The sequence below is a fragment of the Phacochoerus africanus genome, chromosome 3 (genome assembly GCF_016906955.1).
Source record: "Phacochoerus africanus isolate WHEZ1 chromosome 3, ROS_Pafr_v1, whole genome shotgun sequence".
Taxonomy (NCBI): domain Eukaryota; kingdom Metazoa; phylum Chordata; class Mammalia; order Artiodactyla; family Suidae; genus Phacochoerus; species Phacochoerus africanus.
Genome location: NC_062546.1, coordinates 179,356,008 through 179,362,125, shown reverse-complemented (window position 1 = coordinate 179,362,125; position 6,118 = coordinate 179,356,008). Strand labels below are relative to the sequence as shown.

Here is a 6,118-nt window from a genome sequence, read left to right as displayed (position 1 = left end):
TGACTTTTAGACTCTGATTAAAGCTGGCAGCAGCAGGTATTTTTGCCTGAATAAGGGACCTTTATTTCTACTCATCTTTGAGGGAAAATGGAAACAGAGCTCATTGCTCATTTTATATCTAGGTGGATAGCCAAAAAAAAAAAAAAAATCTTACTTAGACTAGAAGACTTTATGCCCAAAGAAATCAGATGACTTTGCCTCAGGTCTCATAGCTCATGCTCAAAATGCCAGAGTCATATCAAACTCCTCACTTATTCCTATTTTTAATAGTACTTTAAATGATCAATTCAGTTTCACTTTAATTATAGACATAGAATATATATATATATTTATATATATGCAACTCCAAGTTCCAGAAATTCAACTGAATACATCAGATTATACAAGGTTGAGAAAGGCACATTTCTTCTCTGCAAACAATATGTAATCTAAAACAAAAGAAAAGACCTGTATATTCACAGCTATAACCTAAGATAGAAGGAGATATTTTCTCCTAAAGCAAGGTAAACAGAGGTAGAGATTACTAAAGTTGGGAAAAAGTAAAATCAATCCAATTCCTTCAAAATGGCCACTCCAAATAGTCAGGGAATACTGATTGTCACTTAATGCAGGAACTTGTCACAATTTACTTAAGTGTATCATAAATTATAAACGTGAAAAAAATCCTTTTCTGCTCTGCCATCTTGCGTCCACGCATGTGTGTGTCCACGCCTAATCTCAGCTGGTCTGCTCGAGATCCCCTGAGCACTAACCCTAAACCCCGAAAGCCCCGTTTCCAGTCCAACAAGATGAAAGAAACTATCATGAACCAGGAGAAACTTTCCAAAATGAAGGCACAAGTGCACATTTGTGGGAAAGGAACTGCTCACAGAAAGAAGAAGGTTGTTCATAGAACAGTCCCAGCAGGTGTCAAAAAGCTTCGGTTCTCTTTAAAGAAGTTAGGTGTAAACAATATCTCTGGTATTGAAGGGGTGAATATTTTCACAAACCAGCGATGCAGTGATCCATTTTAACAACCCTAAAGTTCAGGCATCTCTGGCAGCAAACACTTTCACCATCACAGGCCATGCTGAGACAAAGCAGCTGACAAAAATGCTACCCAGCATCTTAAACTAGCTTGGCACAGACAGTCTGACCAGTTTAAGGAGACTGGCTGAAGCTCTGCCCAAACAATCTGTGGAAGGAAAGGCCGCACTTGCTACTGGAGAGGATGGTGATGATGGAATTCCAGATCTTGTGGAGAATTCTGATGAGGCTTCCAAGAATAAAGCACAATGAATTGAGGCAACTTCTAAAGAAGATAAAACTTGAAGAGCTGCTGTTTTATATTATGACTGCTTTTTAAAATTTTTGTTTATGGATCTGATAAAATCTAGATCTTTTAATATTTTTAAGCTGAGACCCTGGACACTACAGCTCTTTTCAGTTTTTGTTTATACACAATTCATCCTTTGCACCTAATTAAGCTGAAGAAGTCTGAGAATTAAGTTTGAAACAAAGATTAATAAAGATTTTTGATTAGGAAAAAAATCCTTTTCTTACATCAGGTGTAGGTTAACTGAATTTTGTTATTTAAAAGTAATTATTAAATGACATTTTTAGTGAAATCAAGTAAAGACAACACAATAAACAGAACAACTCCATATACACAAGAATGAGCTATTACGAAATTGCCTTCTTGCACATTTTGTGTTAAAATAGCCATCAACTGAAAGAATAATATATTACCCAAATGTTAAAGAATACAAATAAACTCCAAATAGTTGGATACAAATGAATTCCAAATAGCATAGAAATTTCAGCTATTTACCATAGAGGCAACACAGATATGGATCTTGAGAAAATGATCTAAGATTTTGATGTCCATCATTAGGCTAGTTTGCTGGTAATAGCAACTATTATAACCGTAGTGATGAGACTGAAAATACAATATTGATATATAAAGAAGATAATTTCTTTCTTTCTTTCTTTCTTTTTTTTTTTTGTCTTTTTAGGGCTACACCCATGGCATATGGAGGTTCCCAGGCTATGGGTCCAATTGGAGCTGTAACCACCAGCCTACACCACAGCCACAGCAAGGTCAGATCCGAGCCATGTCTGCTATCTACACCACAGCTCATGGCAATGCTGGATCCTTAACCCACTGAATGAGGCCAGGGATCAAACATGCGTCCTCATGAATACTAGTCAGATTCATTTCTTCTGAGCCACAACAGGAAACCCAATTTCATAATCAGCACTAGTAGAACAAAGTCAAGGAAAGTCTTACAGCAGTGAGTGACATGCCTTTTGGGTTTTGTTTGTTTATTTGGTGAACTGTTATTCATTGTTCCCAGAATGCTAAAAGTGTTTAAAAAAATCCCGAAATGTTCTCATATTTTCTCTACTGCCTTTAGGCAGGAGAATGTAAGTTGGTACAACCACTATGGAGATCAGTATGGAGGTATCTTAGAAAACTATCCATAGAACTACCATATGACCCAGCAAGCCCACTCTTGGGCGTATATCCAGACAATACTCTGCTTTAAAAAGACACTTGCACCCACATGTTCATTGCAGCACTATTCACAATAGCCAAGACATGGAATCAACCCAAATGTCCAGTGATAGATGATTGGATTAGGAAGATGTGTTATATATACACAATGGAATACTACTCAGCCATAAAAAAGAGAAAATAATGCCATTTGCAGCAACATGGATGGAACTAGAGACTCTCATCCTGAGTGAAGTCAGAAAGAGAAAGACAAATACTATGTGATATCACTTATATCTGGAATCTAATATACAGCATGAAGGAACATTTCCACAGAAAAGAAATCATGTACTTGGAGAATAGACTTGTGGTTGCCAAGGTGGAAAGGGAGGGAGTGGGAGGGACTGGGAGCTTGGGGTAAATAGATGCAGAATGTAGCCTTTAGGATGGATTGGCAATGGGATCCTGCTGTGTAGCACTGGGAACTCTGTCTAGACACTTATGATGGAACACTTAATGTGAGAAAAAAGAATGTATACATGTATGGGTAACTGGGTCGCCATGTTGTACAGTAGGAAAAAAATATATATATATATATATAAATAAATGATAAAAAAAGAAACGACCCAAGAAAAATTCCTAAATGCTCTGGGCATTTGTTAGAGCAATTTAAAACCAAAACATTTTTTTCTTTTTTTTAGCTAAAAAATCTGTTTCAGAAATTCAAGCTTATTTTTTTTTGTAAAAATGTATGTTCACAATTCACCAGTGTATTATTCATCCACACTAAAAATTAGTTTTAATTTATTTTATTGATTTTATTGATTTCTCAACCCTGGCACTACTGACATTTTGAGCTGAACACTTCATTGTGGGAGAAGGCTGTCCTGTGCATTGTAAGATGCTTTAGAACATCCTGGGTCTCTACCCACTAGATGTCAGTAGCAGCCACCCCTCCAGCTGAGGCAAACAATATGCCTCCAGACAGTATCAGTTGTGCCCTGGGGGCAAAATCCCTGTGGTTAGAACCACCAGTTTATCTTTTCCAAGCTTGTCTCTAACTCAACAGCTCTATTAGTTTGGTACCTCATTATACTAATTGAATCTATTTAAGGCTAACATGGGACATTAAATTTGGAGAATTTATGGGGTGAAAGAGATGTGGAATTGGAAAGATTCCAGTGGCTTGAGGAATATAGGCCAATAAAGCATTTTGTCATCAGTACTCTCCAGTCACGCACTTAGTAGACACAATATATATTCGTCAAGTAAACTAACCATTAAAGAGGAACCAGGCATGAGAGTTTCTAGGGTGTTGAGATAAGAGCACTGGAAGAAAGGTGGAAATATGGTTAAAGAGACTATAAGTCAATATTAAGGTATGTTAACAGGTACTGTGGATCACAGTTGTGGGACTCAGCAAGATTTTGCTGGTATTCAAAGATTTTAGAATATGTACTCAATCTTTTGGCAGTTTGATCCATCAACAGAGAAAAAAAGAGTTGTGAATGATCCAAGTGGGGCTTCTTGGGACCCTGAGAGTCTTGAGTATGACTGAGAACTTGAGCACTACTGGGGTTTGACAGGGAATTACATGCAATACACAGAACAAGGTCCATAATCATAAAAAGAGGAATGAAGGGATGCGTTTGGGGTAGAAGAGACTGAACTTGCAGAGTGTATACACAGATGAGTAAAAGTGTGTGGGCAAGACTACAAAATCTTTTCTAGTGATAAGGATCTCACTGAACATGGGGTCACAGATCCAGGACACTCCCTTGGGCTTACGCCTCATAAGACACCATTCTAGGAAGAGTTTCATACAAAATTGTTCTGAGTAGCTGCATATGGTAAGTTCTGTGCTGTTTTATTCCTCTAGTATCATGTTGCCAAGCACAAAATCTTTTTCAGTCCTTCCTGTAACTAGATCATTTACTATAATTTTTCTTACCTACAAAAGAACATTTCTCTCTGCCTTTATCTTTCTTTTTTAAATGTATGTAATCATGATTATTTTAATTACTTTTACTGTTTCTCTGCATTAAAAAAAACCTCTATGAAAATAACTATTATTTCATATGCAATTACAGGTCTCAATGTTTATTTTTTTAAAGGAAACATAAAAAACAACACCTAAATGAATGGGAAAATATAGGTTTCAAAATTATTGAAAGTACAGGATTTAACATCTGGAAACAACTGTGCATGGAAGGTTAATTACAGTAAGTATTTTGTCTAAGAGTTAATTCTACAAAAACCCTTCCCAAAACAAAGTATTAAAATATTTATTAGATTTTCAAGTGTTTTTCTAAATATTCAAATGAAGTGGTAAGGTGGTGAAATCTCTCTTCTAACAAAGATTTTCCACTGACATGCTAACTACACAACATATTATACATGTGATGCATGTTATAAACTCTTGAATGACTTAAATCCCCAAAGAGGAAAATATAATCCATCTTAGAAATCTTTAGATATTATTTTTATTGCTCAATAAATTTACTCAATTGTACATTTTAATTGAAAAATTGCTACTAGAAAAATATTAAGCTGTATGATTTTTGCCTTATACAGAGTGTGCCTATATCATGATAAAAAGCTGAATTTTTCTTGACAGTAAAGTACTTTGAGTCTTGTTGTTATATAAATCACAGTTGGCCATATATTACTAGTACTTATTTATTTATTTTGGCTATTAGATTAAAAAGTATAAATGCTATATATGGCCATTCCCTCATACCTTATCCTTGGCAGATATCACTAAGTACTCTTACTGCTGAGGCTAGACAGAACCTCAGAATCCCTCTGAACATGGCATTCCAGGCAGCCGTTAATAACTTTTAGAATGAGTCTCTGAGATTGTCAGTTACGTGTCATTTGGCTAGGCTATAGTACCCAGTTGCTCAATCTACCACTGATTTTAGTGTTAATTTGAAGGTATTTTATAAATGTGATTTACATTTACAATCAGTTGATTTTATATAAAGGAGATAATTTTGGATAATCTGGATGGGCCTGACTCAATCTGTTGAAAGACATTATGTACGGAATTGAAATTTCCCTGAAGAAGAAGAAATTCTGTTTGTAGAATGTAACATCTGCTTCTGCTAAAGTTTCCAGTCTGGCTTTGTTTAAGGATTGTCCTATGGATTTCAAACTTGTTTGGCTATCCCCATAATTAATTAATCCAATTCTTTGTAATCTATCTATCTATTATCCATCCATCCATCCTTCCATACATCTATCATCTATCTATTCACAATGTCTCTCTTCTAAATATTGTATTTCACTCTCATATACACTTTCTATTTCTTTTTCTTTCCCTTTTTTTTTTTTTGGCAATGCCTACAGCATATGGAAATTCCTTGGCCAGGGACTGAACCTGTGCCATAGCAGTGACTTAAGCCACAGCAGTAACAACATTGGATCCTTAACCTTCTGTACCACCAGGGAGCTCTTATATACACTTTCGTTATCATGAACAAAGGACATTTTTGTGCAAGCATCAGGGAACACCATGAGTTCATTGTGATGTATCTACCTAATAAAAACAGTAACCTGATAAACAGTATGAAATATAATGTCCAGAAAAAAAATCATAAAAAGCTGCACATGTGGCATATGGAAATTCCTAGGCTAGGG

At 35.8% G+C, this 6,118-nt stretch overlaps 1 pseudogene; it reads left to right on the top strand.

Annotated features, from left to right (window-relative positions):
* The first annotated feature begins 788 nt into the window (after positions 1-788).
* On the top strand, positions 789-1,278 carry LOC125121983 (transcription factor BTF3-like; annotated as a pseudogene).
* Positions 1,279-6,118: the final 4,840 nt, after the last annotated feature.